Source organism: Pipistrellus hanaki (genome assembly GCF_964339955.1).
Source record: "Pipistrellus hanaki genome assembly, chromosome: 1".
NCBI lineage: Eukaryota > Metazoa > Chordata > Mammalia > Chiroptera > Vespertilionidae > Pipistrellus > Pipistrellus hanaki.
The window spans coordinates 118,875,912-118,896,263 of NC_140503.1; the positions used below are offsets into that span (position 1 = coordinate 118,875,912).

A 20,352-nucleotide genomic window follows, 5' to 3' on the forward strand; every position below is an offset into this window, starting at 1 on the left:
GATTCTCTAGAGCTACATTGTTCATTGGGTAGCCACTGGTCACATTTGATGATTTGAGTTGGATTAACTTGCAAAATTTAGCTCTTCAGTCACACTAAGCACCTTTCAAGTGTCCGGTGGCCGCTGTGGCTGTTGGCTACTGTGCTGCTCAGCAAGGAGAGGACGTTTCCATCACCACAGAAGGCTCTGCTGGACAGAGGTGCTAGAGAGGGACAGTCTCTGCAAGTTATGACCCTTCTGGGTAGCCAGCCCATCATTCCATGAACAGTGTTGAAATGTGCAGCAATTGCCTAATTATTGCTTATTGGACCTGATTTAAAGCAAGTCCCCAAAAATATGGAGTGAAAGGAACTCAAATAAAAGCAGACCTTGTAGCAAAGCATTCATCTTTTTTTTTCCTCTGGTGTCCACTCATCTTATTTGTAGACTGTCACAAGGGAAAAGAAACAGGAAACAGTGGATGTGTTCTGTTAATGACAGGACAAACTTCCAGGAGAAAAAGAGCAGATGGAAAAGGATGAACGACGTGTTTTCTTAAAGGAGTGGAACTTTTCCATTGAGAGGTGAAGTCGAGTGACTTTTGGTTGTGAATACTATTTACACTTAACCTCTAAAGAAGAAAAAGAATAATTTTTTAAAAATTGGAATCAAGAGGAATATAATTATAGACTTTATGATGAAAAGCATAGACACCATAAAGTTTGTCTTATAGTTTGCCATTTCAAAGTACTCAAAGATTTTGACATTGATTTTTCTCTTTGAGGTTATTTCTGAAAAATATAACTTAAAAATGGTTAAAAAAATAAATGAAATAAAAAAGTTATTTTCAGCAAATTTTAAACATTACATTTAAAGGTAGTGAAATTATCTGTCTTTAAAACTGCTTTCATATGCTCAAGGAAAGTTAGATCTAGAAAGAACCTATTTCCTTAGCCCCAGCTAGAAGGCCTACTTGTCAGTGTATTTTTTCCAACTATTTTTATATATAGTACCCTTTGTTCAAACAAAATGTCATCTAGAATCAGGGCCTAGAGGGAGAGTGAGCACACAAGTGCACACACACACAGCTGTTGTGTTGTTGAAACTTGGTGATAGGGGGCCCAGATTTTCCACCCATTAACCCCCAAAGCTGCCTTTAAGTGACCCTGTAGGACACGACTGCAAACCACTGATTCCTTCCTGCCTCAGTTTTAGAGATGGAGACACAGAGACACAGAGGTCCAGAGGTTTAGATTACTTGTCCCAGCCCACAACTAGGTGAAGAACAGGGGATTCCAACTCAGATTTCTCCCAGAGGTCTTTCCAGAATACCCTGAGATGTAGCCGAGGGTCCAAACTAAAACAGACAGCTTGGCAACTTGTGAGCTCAGTGAAGGAAATCTGAAGGGAAAGGGCAATGCGTGTTATAATGATCAGTCAAAAGGTTGATTCTGCTTCACAAAAAAAGGAACAATCTCAAAGTCTAATTAATAATATTTATAACAGACTAGAGGCCCAATGCAGCAGTGGCTTCATCTGGAAGGTCACCTGGGGGTTGTCCAGTTTAATTAGCATATTATGCTTTTATTATTGTAGACTAGAGTCCCAGTTCATACATGGATGGGGGGTGTCCCTCAGCCCAGCCTGCACCCTCTCCAATCTGGGACCCTTGGGGGATGTCCGACTGCTGGTTCAGGCCAGATCCCACAAACTGGCAGTCGTACATCCTTCTCACACTCTGGGACTGCTGGCTCCTAACTGCTCCCCTACCTGTCTGCCAGCCTGATCACCCCCTAACTGCTCCCCTACTGGCCTGATTGATGTCTAACTGCTCCCCTGCCAGCTCAATCACCTCCAACTGCCCTCCCCTGCAAGTCTGGTCCCCCCCAACTCTCTCCCCTGCAGGCCTGGTCCCCCCGCAACTTGCCCTCCCCTACTTGCCTGATCACCCACAACTGCCCTCCCCTGCTGGCCATCTTGTGGTGGCCATCTTGTGGTGGCCATCTTATGATGAGGTCACAGCAGCCATCTTATGACAATGTCACACAACTCCACGTAGGCTTTTATTATATAGGATTCTCTGCCGAGTCACCTCCTGCAAAGACAACTTGATACAGTGGAAGAAATATGGTCCTGAGAACAGACAGATTAATAGAATCCTGCTTCTAATACTTTCTTCATCTATGAAACAGGAGTAATATTTGTTAACAAGGTAGTTGTCTGTATTCAACTATTATGTGTGTGTGTGTGTGTGTGTGTCTAGAACAATAAATACTGACTTCTTTCTACTTTCTTAACAACTCTGTCTAGCATAAAATACAACTGTTTTTTTCTAACAATTATATAGAGAAAGTTGTTTTTCTAGTATGTTTTCAAAAAGAATGTACAACCAAGAGATTAGTTTGCACATTATCTAACAAGATATATTTCCTTATTGTTTTCTGTGAAGCCTGCATTATTTCAGGTGGAAAAACAAGTCTCACAATGGGAATAGAGGAGATAAAAATGTAATGGTTTCAAGAGCTGTTATTACTTTGCTCCTTTCTTTAGTAATTTATCTGAACATGGAGAACTGTTGGAGTTCTAAATCCCACAAACCAGATCCAGCAAGATCAGGAAAAGGAAATCACACACACACACACACACACACACACACACACACTCACACAAACTCCACAAAAGCCCTTATTCTTCTTCATAGTCTTTTTTTTTTTTTTCTTCTCATTGTTATAGTTGTCAGTACTGACAAACCAAAATCCTGAGGAAAATCATCTATAAGGTTTTTCACTTCATCCTTTCCAGTTAAGTACTAGTTTAGATATAATTCTCATTTGATCCAATAGTGATAAAAACAACTGACATGTAATAACCTAACAGTTCCATTGTACTCCCATTACTGTATTGATTCACCATGTAAGATAAAAACAAACCAACTTTGTTATTTACTTAAAATTGCTAAAATTTACCTTATCACTTTTCAACGTCACTTATGTAAACAATATACTACACAAGCACAACTTCACACTTGGAATGCACCAGAGGCCAATGCCTCTTACATTAGAGAGTTAACTCAATTCTGCAAATCAAGACTATCAGTGTTGCATTTCCATCTAAGGTAATGACTGAGGAGTGAAAATATAGTACAATCCCAAAGGGATTTGTTCTATGTTTAGTCATTCAGGGAATTCATAATGACTAAAATTGACTATATTTCAGAAGAGGGCAAAAGTATATTTGAATAATAGGTTAATATCAATAATAAATGATAATATAGGCCTGCAACTTTCAAAGAACTTCACGAATGTTTAAAATGTTTGTTAATTTATTTCAAACTGATCAGCTTTTCTTCCTCATTACTCTGTTTTTTCACAAAGTATAAAAAAATAAAGGCTGTCAGAGAAAGACAAATGTCCCATGATCTCACTTATATATGGAATCTAAGGAACAAAATAAACTGATGAGAAAAATAGGACCACAGACTTGGAAGCATGAAGCAGACTGACAATCTCAGAGGGAAGGCGGGAAGGAGGATGGGAAGAGATTATCAAAGAACTTAAATGCATATATGTATAACCCATAGACTCAGACAACAGACAGGTGGAGGCCTGGTGTTGGGTAGGAGCTGGGTGGAAAGGGCAAAGGGGGTAAAATGGAGGATATTAGTAATACTCTCAGCTATATAATATTTTTGAAAAGAGAAAAAAAAACCTTATTATGACCTGCTCAATGACACATAAGTCAATCAATAGTCATTGATTTATTAACATTTATTATTCATTCATTAACAGATTTATTTATAGGTCACAGAATCACATTTTAAAAAATAGAAATTGGGAAAAAAAGAATTCAGCTTTTTGTTGTTTTTCTTAATAACTGAAAGGCATCAAATAATAAATGAAAGAAGAGAGTCAGTATATATTTTGGAGGGAAGACCACATTAGGAGCTAAAAATCATTCTGGCTAGGAAAGAATGTCAGGAATCTGCATGTCATATCTTTTTTTATTCATTTCATTTCAGAACTCAATCCTCAAATAGGGTGGGAAAAGAATGCAACAAAGAGCATTATTTATATATCCTTGTAGAATTCAGTTTTAAAATCCAAAAGCTTCAGATGGTAGTTTCATTATATGACTTGTGCTATAAAGATGAGACATTATTTTTGAAAAACAGATTTTTATTATTACCAAAAAGGAAATAATAATAGGGGTGATTAGGCAGGCAGGCAGAGGTAGTTAGGGGTCATCAGGCAGGCAGGCAAATGGTTAGGAGAGGTGAGGCAGGTCGGCTAGCAGTTAGGGGCAATCAGGAAGGTAGGTGAGCAGTTAGGAGCATCAGGTAGGCAGGCAGAGGTAGTTAGGGGTGTTCAGGTAGGCAGAGTAGTTTGAGGAGATCAGGCAGCCAGGCAAGTGGTTAAGGGCAACCAGTCAGGCAGGCAGGCAAACAGTTAGGAGCCAGTGGTCCCAGATTGCAAGAGGGGTGTCCGACTGCTGGTTTAGGCCCGACCACCCCAACCCCACAGAGGTCCTGGATTATGAGAGGGTATAGGCTGGGCTGAGGGACCCCCCTCCCTATGCATGAAGTTCATGCACCAGGCCTCTAATCTCTCTATATAAAAGCCTAGCCCTGACTGGTTTGGCTCAGTGGATAGAGCATTGGTCTGTGGACTGAAGGGTCTTGGGTTTGATTCTGGCCAAGGGCATGTACCTTGGTTGCGAGCACATCCCCAGTAGTGGGGATGTTTCTAACTCTCTATTCCTCTTCCTTCCTCTCTGCAAAAAATCAATATAACAATATTTTTTAAAAGCCTAAATGATCATTAGGACCGAACGACTGGTTGAGCTATGATGCGCACTGACCACCAGGAGGCAGATACTCAACACAGGAGCTGCTCCCTGGTGGTCACTGCGCTCCCACAGCCAACCTCCCATGGCCCCTACCCACAGCTGGCTAATCTCCTGTGTCCTCTCACCCACATCCCTGCTCGCCCCTCCCCCCCATTGGCCACAATGGGCGCTGGCTGGCTAACCTCCTGTGGTCCCTCCCCTCCGCCAACCAACGCCCCCTCCCCAATAGGCCTCAATCACTGGTCAGGCCTAGGGACCCCACCTATGCACAAATTTGTAAACCAGGCCTTTAGTAAAAGTATAAAAAAGAAAAAAATACATACTTCTATAACACTTTGATTCTATTCTTGCCCATAAAAAACAGTCACTTTTAATAGTTTACTGAATATTTTTCTTTCCTTGTCTCTGTACTACATAAAACAACAATTTGCATTTCTATACTCTCAGTAATAAGAGGTTTCAGTTTTTCACTTAAGTAGTATAATGAACATTTTTGCATATTAATATTCAAAGCAATATAATTGAAAGTATTTCAAGATATAAAAATAAATCCTTTTTTCCTGTCTTTCATAGCAAAAATACAGACTTTGCTTTATTTGTTAATTCAAAGTTGTGCCAATATTTTATTATTATTATTTATTTTTAATTATGGGAAATTTTAGTAATAAATTCCAATATTCCAGAAGTCCCTTGGGTGAGTGGATGCATAGTGGATATTTAGTCATAATCTCACCTTTTTACCACCCTGCACCCACCGTGCCAATCAAGCACATTCTAAAAAATAACCAAGTTGATATTAAGATTTATTAGAGAAATGTACACAACGTACCAAATTATCAAGTTCTCAGGAAGTTGTGAAAAGTAACTGTCACAATAGTTCCCAGGATCCACAAGGACAAGCACACCAACATGGGAAACTGACATGGCATTCCAAGTCCAAGTTCATATTTCACTTAGGGACCCACCTCCAGAATGATCACAGGCCATCAGGGACATTTTTGGCATGAGCTCAGAGTTGCATTTATTTGTACACATATGACTGTGTCTGAATTTTTACATTAAAAATATATGCCTGCAATGCAAAAGAAAACATAATTTAAGCACAGTACAAAATACATTTTGTTTAAATTGTCTCAAGACTAGTTTATTTGAATACACGCAGGAATGGAGGATCATCTTAAAAGTGATAAAAGTTAATAGTTTTTTTTTAACTTCATGTGATCATGACTTTTTCTTTTAATTTATCTTTATTGTTGAAAGTATTACAGATGTCCCTTTTTTCCCCTCCAGTCATACCCTCTAACCTGTCCCCATCCTCCACCCCAAGCCTTCACCGTCCTATTGTCTGTGTCCAACGGTTATGCATATAAATTCTTCAGTTCATCTCTTCCCACCCACCCACTCTGCCTTCCCTCTGAGATTCCACAGTCTGTTCCATGCTTCTGTGTCTTTGGATCTACTTTTGAACATGATTTTTAAAGGCATTTTAGACCCTAAAACAGTAACATAACTTAGTCTCAAGTTATGTCAGTCTCAAAAAAAAAAAATCTGCCTATGAGGAAAAGATTAAATATCAACACCTTAAAAGCCACTCACTCCCATTTACAGCTGTACTCTGTGATCAGCATGAGCACTCGGAGTCCCAATCACAATCCCGGCGCATCCCCAGCACCAGCCACCCTGGGTGATGGTCTGTGAGGGTAGAGCATTCCCAAAGTGATCGCTCCCCTTCTGACCTTAGAGGAGTTGACGTGCAAATTTTGATTAAGTCATGGGGACTCGTTGAATTTTCATTTTTAAAATAACCAGACCTTTCCACCAGCTGCCCTCCTCTTTTATTCTTCCTTGCCCTTGACTTTCAGGCTTTTGTCCTCCTCTTCATGCTAGAGTTGACTAACAAACACCCACGTTATTGAGTACTTATTCTGTGCAAGACATGCTCCTGTGTATTTGATGTAAATTTCTCTTCATCTTCATGCAACCCTGAAATATTATCACCCCCATTTTAGGTGTGAGGAAACTGAGCCTTATGCATGGTTGCCCCACGATAAGCAGAGGGTCTGGGAATTTACCCACGTAGCCTGACTCCACAGTCCTGTCATCTTTCCACCAAAGAATGAGTGAAGTGTAGTCTTTTAGTTCAAAGGATAAAAAATATCAGGCTTACTCTCTTTAATTAAACATATGTGTATCTCCCTTATTTCATGAGGAAATGGAAACATTCCACGGATGGAGAATTAGTAGAAAAGTCAACACAGCTATTTTCTGTAATCATACAAGCTGCTGACACACTTATTCCAAACTCCTGGGTGATGTCACTATGTCAACAATCACAAAGCCTCTTCAATAGAGAGATAAAATAACAACAGCATCTATAATAAAATGTGCAATGTTTGACCTTTAGTAACTGCATTTTCATATTTTAATCCAATTTTATTCTCGCAGGGATTCTCTGACTGCGCATCATTAATGCTATGTTTTTTATGAGAAAATTAAAACCTGTGTTTTACTTAATATCACAATCTAATACATGACAGAGCCAGAACTAAAAGGGGCAAATGTCAAAGGGAAGTTGAAATATTAACCCATTTTTGTATCAACTTCTAAACCTCTCTTTACCATCAATATTTATATTAATCATTCTTGATCCTTATGCTTTGCATTTTTCCATGCTTGAAGTGCCTCAAAAATCCTCTAACATTTATTGCAGCCCTCACTTCATTCCAATGAGATAATTCACGGAGAGTAACAATGCATGTGGTTTTCAGATGTAGAGACTCGGGTTTCCAGGGGCCAACAAGTTCGCCTAGTCCAGTGGTCGGCAAACTCATTAGTCAACGGAGCCAAATATCAACAGTACAACAACTGAAATCTCTTTTGAGAGCCAAAATCCGACTTCTGCGCATGGACCACGAAGTTTCAATTGCACTGTACATGCATGCCCACATGTGGCATTTTGTGGAAAAGCCACACTCAAGGGGCCTAAAAGCCGCATGTGGCTTGCAAGCCACAGCTTGCCATCCACTGGCCTAGTCAATGCAATACAATAATCTTATAGAGTTCTACAAACCTGAATTGAATTTATTTTTTAATATGGCAAGACATGCCTTTTCTCACTAGAGAGATTATTCTAGAATGTCAGAGCTGTGCAAACATATTTTCGTAACCTCATCATCTGGAATGCCCTTCTCTGCAAGCAATTAGTTCTGCTTATTATGTTCCAGGCTTTCTTTTTTCTTTTTTGGAATTCTAAGATATTTCTCTCTATTCTTCCTTTCCTTATAAGCAAAGACTCATCAACATACCCACTCTCCAATCTCTGTATTTTTCATGCTCTCCCTGGCCACAAGTACTAACAGTTCATTAGCACAATGGTTCTCAGACTTTAGCATTCCTCAGAATCATCTGGAATAATCTTGTTAGAAGGCAGATTGCTCCCCCCACCCCACCCCCGATTTTCTGATTCAGTCTGTCTGGAGTGGGAGGGATAGCTGGCATTTCTAACAAACGTCCAGGGGATGCTGCTGCTGCTGCTCCTGGTCTGGGGACCACACTTTGGGAACCACGGGACTAAGTACTTCTCCCACATGTTCCCTGTCCCCACAGAAAAGCTTCCAGCAGCTAAGGTTTATGAGCACAAAGGGTACTCAGGGCCTTGGCCGCACACTAAGGCTTCTATCTGGAGGGAAAAGAATGGCTGGTGTGACTCACTGTCTTTTCAAGCTTGGCCAGCCACAAAATTAAAAACAGAAAAGGGCTGCAGTGAAAGCAACAGGGAAACAGCCACAGTAACACAAGACTTCTGGCGTTAGGACAAGAGATATCAGGATGATTGGGGTCCCTGTGGGCAGAGCACACGAAGAGCTGGCACTACAGGATGACAGGACACCCGGATCCTGTCCCCACCCAGAAGCCAGTCAGATGCTTGGCTCCCAGTTTTCTTCAGTTTTCGCCAATACGTTCTTCCACTGACTTCTCCAAACACATATCGATGTAAAGCTCTTTGGATGAACTAACTTCTTCCACAACTTCTCTGCTATTTTTTTAAGCAAACACAGTTGGAGCATCGAGCAGATGCACTGAGTAGACAGAAAATCTGGAGAGAAAAGCTGGCAAAGGAGTTTCCTTCCAGCTCCTTATTTTTATAACCATCGCCTCTAGGCAACCCTCAAAGGAAACTTGAATTCCATTTTTCATCTCTTTGGGAAAAGAAAGAAGGCATTTTAATGTAGTTGTATAAAGTACTTCAGTATTCTAGTTTATCAAAAGTGTGACTAGTATTTTAAATAACACAGTAAGATTAAATAACAAAATGAAAACTGACAAGAAATATTATTATAAGACATAGTATTTCTGCTTGGAAAGCAAGCTATTAATTCTACCTTCATTTAATTTAGCAATATTTTGCAGAAACTACTGACCTTTTACTCTGATCATCATGAGTCCATTACATTTCAAGATACGGGCCAGCCAGTGAATAATACGCTACTACAGTAAGTAATGAACCTATGCCACCCAATGTACTTTTTCTTCCCTGGTCCAAAGACAAAGAAAAGAGATGCATAATGGCAGGTCACTGAATGCACCAGTTTTGAAGGAAGCCACTTTGTGTGAGCATGAGTCACCAGAACTACTTCCTTAGAGATAAAAGTTGCCTAAGTAACCTAGATGCCTGGGCAGTCTGCTGGGTTTCAAACCACTAGTCATTTCCGTTACTTAATTGCTAACTGCTCTTCCCCACTGCAGTTTGAGGCCTGTGTTTTATGTAGTAACCCAGCAACTAGTTGTTATGTTATATTTTATCAAGGACAACAAAGCAGGAAATTTTACATTTCCATGGATTTCAGAGTAAAAGTCGATGTTATCTCATTCTAACTTTAAGGGGGGGGAGGGGGGGCGGTAATTCCGTTACTCACACTAGGTCTCCCTGTGGTAGAGTGATTATTTAAGACTTGGAGACAAAATGATTTAGCGGAGAAGGAAGAAGTAGACCAGATGTCCTCTGAGCCAAAGGAAGGTGCTGGATTCATTTCTGGGTCCTTAGCACCCAGCAGGGACCCAGGCACACGCTAGGGCTCCAAATACATCGACTGAAGGAGGTCACTCATTCTCCGCAGGATAATCCAATCTGTGAAGCTGTTAAGTAATTGTGTCACTACCCAGTTAAGATTTCAACAGGCTGTTTAACACTTTCATGCATTCTTTTACCCTTGAATCTACACAGAACTGTCATATGTGTTACTCTTGCCCTTATACACATGTGAAGTACCTCCCCCCCTTTAATCCTTACCAAAGATATGTTTCTATTGATTTCAGACAGAGAAGAAGAGAGAGGAGAGAGAGAGAGAGAGAAACATCAACTAGTTGCCTTCTGTAGGCACCCTGTCCAGGGAGGGAACCCACAGCCTGCATATGTGTCCTCACCAGGAATGGAACCTGCAGGATGACACTCCAACCAACTGAGCCACACTGGCCTGGGCACATGTGGAGTACTTTAAAGTATTTTAAATGGAGCTGGTGTTGATGAGCATTACTTGGAAACAATCTTAAATGTATTGACAAGAAGATTAGTATGGTGCAAGAAATTTTAAAAGCTGGCTAGCAACCTCATATGTGTTATCAGTACTGTTCCTTTAGCTTTGCCTTGAGAATCTTGGTTTTCCTGTAATTCACTGGACTTCTCATTTCATACAATTCTCCCATGATTCTAGAATGGAACAATATTAGTACCCCACATATTAATAAATCTCCCTAAAATTCAAACTAATAGAGAGTAAGTATGAGTTAGAGGTAGAGTTAAGTGTGTTCCAAAAATGTGGGCAGTTTATTTCTTTTCCACTAGCAAATGTGGTTAAGGGTTTTTATTCACTTAATTGTATGCAGGGGAGTCATATGTCATATATATAAAATCATTCTGGTGGTTGAGTCAGAATTAAGAAATGAGATCTCCACAGAAAACCCCTAAAACTGTCCAGAAATGTCTTGATACTTCATTAAGGACATCATATTTTCTGAATTCAAAGGGGCCCTATTGCAACAGAACAGGAAAAAAAGAAGTCCAAAGAGATAAACTGGCACTCTGATAAGAATGCCAAAGAGATTTGAGGATGTCACCAGCAGTGGTACAAAAACACCATGGCTTGTGAGGTGCCACAGTGCAGTGAAGTTAGGGTGTAGAGTTTAGAACCAAAAGTCCTGTGTTCAAATCCCAGGTCTGCCACTTCCGGACCTTGTGAGCCTAAGTGAATTACTTATCTTCTCTGAAGTAACTTGCTATTACTTACTTTCTTCATATGTCTAATAGGGCTGTTGTGAGGATTAAATAAATTAGTGCATGCTAAATAACACTTGGCATACAGCAGGGGCTCAGTATATGCCAGCAATCATTATGATTACCATTAGCTTTCTTATCTGGGCCAGACTCTGATTCTAGTAATGGCATCACTGCATGCCTAGTTATCATGGAGTACTTAGCTAATTAGAAATAGAAAATATGAAACTAACTAATATTTCAGTACTTAGCTAATTAGAAATAGAAAATATGAAACTAACCCAATGTTAGCAAAAGAATAACCCTGATCTAGAGATGTAAGGATCTCTGCACTGGGTCCTCCTCACACATGTCTTAACTACTAAAGTTCTAGTGATGGCAGCCGAATAAATTGCAATATTGTATCAGAATATGTAGAGAGCCATCTGGGAAGGTACATGGACATTCTTTTAATTCTTATCAGCTGATCCCGGGAGCACTGGCAGAATCCCGTTATCAGTACTGATTTCTTATCTTTATCCACGTGCTTGGAATGAGGAACAAATAGGACCTTGACTTACCCAGATCTTGATATGCTAAATCTTGTACCAAAAAATGAGGAACTTACCCAGATCTTGATGAATAGGATCTGGGCACACCCAAAACTCCCCTTTGGAAACCAATAAATATGCTGTGTTGTCTGTGGTGAGTGTGACTGTCTCTCCATCAGAGAGATGGCGCCCACCTAGCTCCCAGCTTTATGACTCTATTTCTGCCTCTTGTCTCTTTCTTTCTCTAATTTCTTAATCCCCAGCTCCTCCATTCAGGAACCAGTCGTTTTCTGTGCAGGATGCGAAAAAAAGAGAAAATGCCCACCACAAGAATAATTTATCATAATTTATGCTATAAAGACAATGTATTGAGTCTACATTAAATTCAAGTTTCCTGATATTTTTTGCAGTTATCCCACCATTTCCATAAGTCACATTAGAGAGCATATTTCAGTACTTAGCTAATTAAAAATAGAAAACCTTACACAATGGTTTTTAGAACAGTGGGTGGCAAACTCATTAGTCAACAGAGCCAAATATCAAACAGTACAACAATTGAAATTTCCTTTGAGAGCCGAAAACCGACTTCTGCTCTTGGGCCACGAAGTTTCAATTGCACTGTACGTGCATGGCTGCACGTGGTATTTTGTGGAAGAGCCACACTCAAGAGGCCAAAGAGCTGCATGTGGCTGTGAGTCACAGTTTGCCAACCACAGCAATAGAATTATGAAGAGGGTTGCCAATCCCTTTATCCTGCTACAGTTTACTCAGAATGTTTTTTCTTTACTAATTTCTTATGATTTTAATACATTTGGATTATATTTTGCCTTGCACAGTTTCATTATTATGTCATTTTATATAATTGTCACAATAGTACCTGGGATCCACAAGGAAAAACACTCCAGTAAAGAGACTGACATGATATTCCAAGTCCATTTTCATATTTCACTCAGGTGCCCACCTCCCGAACGATCACCAGGCCATCAGGGATGCTTTTGGCATGAGATCAGAGTTGTATTGATCTGTACACATGTGTCTGTGTCTGAATTTTCACATTTAAAAAGTTGGGCCTGCAATACAAAAGCAAAAATAATTTGATCGCAATACACAATATAGTTTATTTAATTTTTCTCAAGTCTAGTATTTGTGAATACAGGTGGGAATCCAGGATTAGCTTACAACTGATAAAAGAGAACACTTTTTAAAAAATTTATGTGAACATAATTTTTAAACACATTTTAGCTCCCAAAGCCATAACATAAATTAGTCCCAAGTGATATGTCAATTGCTTAAAAAAAAAAAAAAAAAGAGAAGAAAAGCTTCCTACGAGGAAAAGATTAAATATCCATATAAAGCTACTCACTCACATTTAAAGCTCTCCTCTGCAATTAGCCTGGGCTTTTTGCTGTCCTCCACGGGACATCATGTAGTGTCACTCTGATTTATGTGTTTATTGTTTTTCTCATACTTGGTCTTTGGATTTTCACTTCTAACCTCTTAAATGATCTCTGTCAGCATAGATGGACACCAACATTTGATGGGGCATATTTTAAACTGTGAATTTATAGAACATGTTTAAAAGTAAATTAAATATTCAAGATTCTAATGAATGTCATTTCACTGGCTACCTGAGTGTGGTATACCAGAACTAAAGCACCCCAAAGTGTTGGGAAGGTCGGTCAATTCATTACTCGGTTTTGAGATAAGTGAGTCGGGCTTCTTTCATTTCCCCCCAAATATACAGGAAGGAGATTTTGAATATATAGATAACAATATTTCCTTTCCAACATCACAGGTTGTCATCAATACAAACCAGAAATTATTTTTTTAATTTGTTCAGTGCTTTAAAAGAAAACTTCGCTATTAAACCGTTATTGTCATTAGACCCATCACCCAAGCATCTCCGGGAAAAAACTTCCACCCCTTGGGAATCAAATGATGACATCAAATAGGCAGAACAACTGTCTAGGATGCTGAAGCACTTGTCAAATTGTCTCCAGTAATAGGACCTTCTCCTTTATCCTAAAAAAAATAAAATTAAATTAAAAAATGGCAAAAACATTAAAGGTCAAGGGTCAGATACCTGCATGCTTTTTTGTGGTAGTCTCACTAAACAGTGATGGTATCAGTTAGGTCTCTTTCAGGTAAGGTCTAGTTTTTATACTTTGTTTTGTGTTTGTTTGGATCAGGTGAACCAACATTGAAAATGGAGCTTCATGTCTTTGTCTAATATGGACTTGAATTTTATTTTTTTGGGCACTAGGTTTTCCCTCTACATGTTATTTAACATCATTTATCCCTTCTACATACTTTCTACCTTTTTTTTCCTTAACCATAAACTGTGCATTAGACTTTGATGAAATTATAAACTACACATAGTTATCAATGGTAAATTCTAACCTTTTGTTTTCCCAAGAAAAAAGGTTCAAAGATATTTCTAGGAGTTTGTCTTTAAGCTTCTTTTCCCCTGAACTTTAAAAAAATGTTTTAGCGGAAACTGATTTATCATTAACTGTGGAGACCAGACCAACACACTCACACCAGGTAAGGAACAATATAAGACAATCGACATTAATTTTTGCAGCAGATGAGAACTGCTGTAAAGGGTAAAACCGCACTACTCAGCTTAACCCACCTTCCGCATAAAGTTAGGTTTTATATAGACTAGAGAAGGGAAGACACTTCCAGGTAAAGGGATTTCAGTGATTTATCTTTCACTTCAAATTAATTTTCCGCCTACATTGTTTCTGTGTCTAATGAATCCATTCTCCCAGAGCCCTGTGACTTGCCTGTCCTAACTTCACAGCCTTCACCTTCATTGTACCCCCCAAGGTCCTCCTGTTTACCATTCACCTGCTCTCCTGCAAACAGCAAACAGCCCTCTAATTGGCCTCCCCCGCTCCTCCTCCACCCTCTTCCTCAAATGCAGCTACAAGCACGCCTTTCTCCTAGTCACAAAGGCAGTGAATTCCCACTGCCCACCACATTAATTATAAACTCCTCTCTCTGGCATTCTGTCCTCCAGTGCATGGTCCCTTGTTAGCGTTCAATTCCCTCTCTTCCCTACAACTGCTCCATCGTCCAGCCCCTCTGGGATTCTTGCCTCAGCCGGAATGTCCCTGGAACTCTGTCATCTATGCAATCTTTGTGCATACCATCTCACCAGTTTTAAACATCCTTTCTCTACCATGGTAAGCTGTAAAAATCATACTCCTTCCCCCAAATACCACCTCTTCAAACTACATTTGCTAATCTCCCTCAAATGGACATGATCATTTCTCCATCAAAACCCTTCCCTATTTCCTTCATGTCTCCTTCAGGTCTCTCACTCGCCATGTTCTGCTGTGTATGACAGCACTGCCAGTGGTCCCTAATCCTTTCACAAGCATAGGAGCTCCCCGGAGCCATGTAAAGCCTATATACTGAGAAGCCTGGCGGGCAGTGCAGAAACACCCACCTGCTGGATGGAATGTGAGGAAAGACCTGAGCATGGGGGAAATGTGTTGTATTCGTGGGGAAGAGAGAAGCGGAGGGCCCCACTGAAATAGCAACTGTCTGGTAGGCAGCAGTGGAAATAAGGATGGACGTGATACTTAGCTCAGCTTTCAAAGGCCACAGCTAAGCTATGCTCTTCAGCCTCCTGCTGCAGCAGTCTCTGGTTCCTTCATCATCTTTATTACAAATTGTAGCGACTCTGTTCTTTTACTTGGGTATCATCTCTCTGAGTCACATATGCGTACACATTCCGAGAGTGCAAGCATTGAGCCTGCCTCCTTGTTGACCTTTCCCAGTGTCTAGCAGAGTGTCTGGCATGTGTAAATATCCAATAGATGTGATTTGAGTAAGTTAATAAAATTATAGTTTGTGGATCATCATAGCCTGTAAAGATGAACTGAAGACGCATGTAAAATAACTAGCACAATGCTTGAACATTTTAAGCACTAGAAAATATTAGTCCCCTCTCTCCCTTTCTCCCTCCTTCCCTCCCTCTTTCTTTCCCTCCCCCACCCCTTCCTCTCTGACTACTCCTGCATCAGTCGATACATTAAAAACAATGTATCAGGCTTCTCTCTAGGCACTGAAAACAGGAGAGTGAACAAAATACAGGAAAAAAACACACACAAAACCTTGCCTTCATGAAGCTTAATGAGGGAATGACTGGTTTGCTTTGGATCTTCAGGGAATCTTATGAATGCAGTTATTAAGAAAAGCGGAATGTGGTTTGGCTCGGTGGATAGGGTATCAGCCACCTGTGAACTAAAGGGTCCAGGTTTGATTCTGGTGCTCGGGCTGCGGGCTTGATCCCCAGTAGGGGGCGTGAAGGATACAGTCAATCAGTGATTCTCTCTCATCATTGATGTTTCTAACTCTCCCTCTCCCTTCCTCTCTGAAATCAATAAAAAAATTTTTTTTTAAGAAAAGGGGTTTGTGGCTTGAAGACAGACACACTGGTGGGGGTAAGAAGAGCATAGAGGAACAGAAGCCAGTTACAGTGCTGCAAGGATGAGGTGTGGAGGCTTGGATAAGTGACAGCAACACAACAGGAGTGGAGAGAGGAAGCAATGGGGCAGGCCGCTGGTTCTATGTGATGCCAGAGTAAGGAAGTGGCGATGATGATGAAAGTTTCCAATCTTGATAGTTTGCTGTGCTGCCCTGAATAGACAGGGAAGTTAGGAGGGGAAATAGCTGTGGTTGGTGGGTTTTAGGGTGTGGGATGAGTTACATCCATTTTGGATATGCTGCCTCTGAAAAAACAGAAAGGAATCTAGGTGAAAATGCTTAACACTTTAAGTAAAGATTTAGAGTGCAAGTGAAAACCAAACTCCCTTCTTATCTCTGTTACATCATCTGAATAACGTAAATGGTATTCCAAGCTCCTCTAGGAATCTGCTCCTTCACAACGGAATCTGCGAATTATCCTGTCTTTTCGGTCCCTGGAACACGGTAGGGCCCTGAATAATATATGTGAGTTGAGTTGGTTGGCAGTAAGTAAAATGTTGTCATCGGGCCAAAGAGACATGTATGTTTGGAGTCAGAAAGGCTTCAATTCAAATTCTTGCCTCCTCCCTCCCTCTCCTCCTAGTTATACGACCCGAGCAAATTGTGAGCCTGCATCTGAGACTTCTCATCCATAAAAAGAATGATAAAATTGATCTTGCAGTATGCTATGAGAGCAATTAAGTTCAAGTCCAGGAGGCACAAGAATCAAAGCAGTTACCACAGTACTGATTATTGTCCCTGTCAGGTTTTGCCATGCCTTTCTCCTCCTCCTTTAATCCCTCTTCTCATTGGTGACATTCCATCCAGTCGGTCCTGCTGGAAGCTGTCCTCGTGGAGTGGCCACCTGCCAGCCAGCTCTCCCAAAGCCGTCACTAAGCTCCTCTCCACATGGATGGCTGGCCCGTCAGCTCAAATCACCCAATTCAACTGACAACACCGCGCTCGCAAATTCCAAAATAACGGTTAGTGCTTTAGATTTGGTCACGTTTACGCCTGGCTTACAAACTGTACCGCTGGGTCCTTATTTATACACAACTTGCATCCATGCAGTGTTGGAAGCAGCTTCCTAGTCCAGCATTTAAAAATACTCTGGAGATAGCTTTTCACAGCAATCAAAAAGTAACTACACCGAGAAAGCTGTACCTACATACTGTTTACTTCCAAAAGGTAAGTAAGAACCTGTGTTGCGTCTACAGCAGGATTAGTTGTGATACTCAAGGATGTTACAGTTCAGACAGAGTGATGACTATCACCCACTGGCTCAGGCACTGCGTGAGGCACTGTATATTTACCTTGGAAGGGAGTTAAACTTTTTCAAAAGACTCATACATTCTACACAAATGAATAAAAGCTTGTGTAACCTTCATTCTTCTGTACTCTACAGTCGGCCCCAAGCTATGGCAATGTTTAAGAGCAAAGACACATGGAACATAGCGCACGCGCGCGAGTGTGTGTGTGTGTGTGTGTGTGTGTGTGTGTGTGTGTCTGCATGGGCATGTGTGTGCTACATGGCAAGTGCCAGAGAGCAAATGTTTGTGTCCCTCTTCTCCTTCCAAATTCACAGGTTGGAGACCTAATCTCCAGTGTGATGTATTTGGAGGTAGGGCCTTTGGGAGGTAAATAGGTTTAGATGTGGATGGGAGAGCCCTATGATGGGACAAATGTCCTTATAAGAAAAGGGAGAGAGCAGAGCTTGCTCTCTCTTCCATCTGAAGGCGGCCACCTGCCACTCAGGAAGCAGGTCCTCATCAAACAGCAAATCTGCCTGGCACCTTGATCTTGAACTTCCTGCCTCCAGAACTGTGAAAAAATAAGTGTCTGTTGTTGAAGCCGCCCAGTCTGTGGTGATTTGTTACAACAGCCTGAGCTACAGCAGCAAGTGAACACAGCACAGGCCTGGGAACACTAAGCGGGCTCGGTTCAGAAGAGAGAAGGAATCCCTGAGATGGTGAGGAGGGCCGGAGTCATCCCTGAGGAAGTCACCACGGCCTGAGGAATGTGCTGTGGTCACCAGCGGGGCACAGTGCCACGCCACACCACAGCCTGGCCCTCATTTTCCACAGTGAGTCAGTCAGCAGGCGTCCCGGTAGCACTGCACTGCCCTGGGATCGGCATTTGGGTGGGAGGAAGGTCTTCCCCCGTACTGAGATGGCTTTTCTCATCCTCAGGGTGCCAGGCGAACTCACAATGGTGACATTTGCCAGGCCTGAATAAAGGGCTCTCAGAGAGCACGACGGTAACATGGAGCACAGCTAGTCTGCCAGGGCACGGGGCCCAAGGAATGCTCCTTTGGGAAGGACCCACTGCCTCCAGAATTAAAAAAAAGAAAAGAAAAGAAAAGAAAAGAAAAGAAAAGAAAAGAAAAGAAAAGAAAAGAAAAGAAAAGAAAAGAAAAGAAAAGAAAAGAAAGAAAAGAAAAGAAAAGAACCCACAGCAGCTCGGGGTCCTGCAGCTCCACCCTGACAGCGCCATCAGCCAGAACTCACTGAAATGAGGTAAAGTATTGCCTCAAAGAGGTTTGTACAACGAAGCTAGAATAAACCCTCCTTTTGATTCTAAACCATTTTTCTTAAATGCCAAGTAACCTTCAGTACCCCACCCTCCAAAAACAGAAACAAACACCAGAGGGAAGAATTTTATTCCCCGCCTCACATCTGTTCACTATAGAATCAAGATGTTTCCATCTTTACAGAAGTTTTGGAGTTCATCCTTTCAGGACTCCTCAAGTCCTCTAAACATTAAAAATAAAACACCGTGTGATTTTTAAATTGCTGCTTAAATAACAAAGGCCGGCTTGCCTTTGCTGTCTTCACCTCCCTTCAAAGGTAACAATTCGGTTCCCCATGTTACTAACACGGCAATAATAGCCCTTTAGCGATTTACCTAGGAATGTTTTGGTAGTGGGCCGGTGGAATCTGATCACTGCCTTGGTGCCCTTGACCCAAAGTTTCTTGCTTTGCAGTTTTATCTGCACGAATTCTGAAAAACAGGTCAGAATGACCTGTGATGTTCTCCAGTCAAGCCACCAGAATCTTGCAGTGTGCATTACTGAACTGAAATGAACACATATACCTCAGGTCAGAATGACCTGTGATGTTTTCCAGTCAAATCACCAGAATCTTGCAGTGTGCATTACTGAACTGAAATGAACACATAAACCTATTACCAAAAAAACATTTTATATCATTTGAGCTGTATAATTGCCATTCATTAATCAAATTGGACTTTTAAAGCAACACCTAATTATTTCCATAATTGGCGAGGTTATACCTTTAAAGACTCCCACTGTAGCCGTGCGGGCACGCACGCACACAAACACACAACAGTGATCACTTAATTTGATTGTGAAACTCTGAGTTTCCTCTTTCACCCAGAACTTTCAGATGGTGTTCAAAGTCGGGTGTGGTTCCACGGGGTGTGTGTGTGGCGGGTAAGGGGCGTGAGGGGGAGGATGAAAGGAGACCGGAAGAAGGATGGGAGGGAACTTGGCAAGAAAAACCCTTTAGGGACGCCTAGGAGAGGGTCTGCAGAAATGCCTTGCTAAGGAGAAATCCGCACATTGGAGTAAAATCTGGCTTTGGCGAGCTCTCTAGAACTTCGAGGCGCTCTAGTCTCCCCTACAGGCGAACCGCACACAAGAAATCTGAGGCCCGGCTTAAAGTTGGGTAAAACTTTTGGAACAAAGTGCGCGCGGGGCCCGGGGAGATCTGAGTCAGTCCCGTCTAACGGTCCACAAAATCCGCTAGGAGCCCGCAATCTCTGCAGGCAAAGGGCGCGGTGACTCACAGCCAGCCAGTGACTCAGCGACCCCACCCGAGGCCGCGCTGTCTTCGGCCGCCGCCCAGCAGCTCCAGAGGTCCAAAGCCGAACCTAGCCAGTTGGTCTCTGAACAGCAACCCCCAAACCAAAGGGTGAAAAAAGAAGCGGGCCCACGCTGTACCCCTTTCGAATCGCACCGGGCACCCGGCTGCGCGGGGCCGCGCCCTGAGTGCGCCCCGGGCTGTGCGCCCACCACCTCGCGCTCCAATCTTGGACGCTCTTTGTTTCTTTCTCTGCGCCTTCCGATAAGCTGGGACCTCACTCCCCTCTTCCTGCTCCTATGCTCGCGAGTGTCCCCACCCACCCGGCCGCTCCCAGCCCGCGACCGCTGCCCGCTGCCCGCTGCCCGCTGTCCCTCCCACCCCCGCGCTCTCTCCCACGCCCATTGGCGCGGCGCTCGGGACCCCT

At 41.9% G+C, this 20,352-nt stretch overlaps 1 long non-coding RNA gene across 1 annotated transcript; it reads right to left on the reverse strand.

Moving 5' to 3' along the window:
- Positions 1-1,934: 1,934 nt before the first annotated feature.
- Positions 1,935-20,290, reverse strand: LOC311616325. The gene is made up of 6 exons (XR_014793878.1): positions 19,912-20,290; positions 19,009-19,265; positions 12,993-13,647; positions 12,503-12,695; positions 5,654-5,896; positions 1,935-2,074 (listed from the first exon to the last, which is right to left on the reverse strand). It is a non-coding gene; the product is annotated as an uncharacterized lncRNA (long non-coding RNA).
- Between the last annotated feature and the right edge of the window lie 62 nt (positions 20,291-20,352).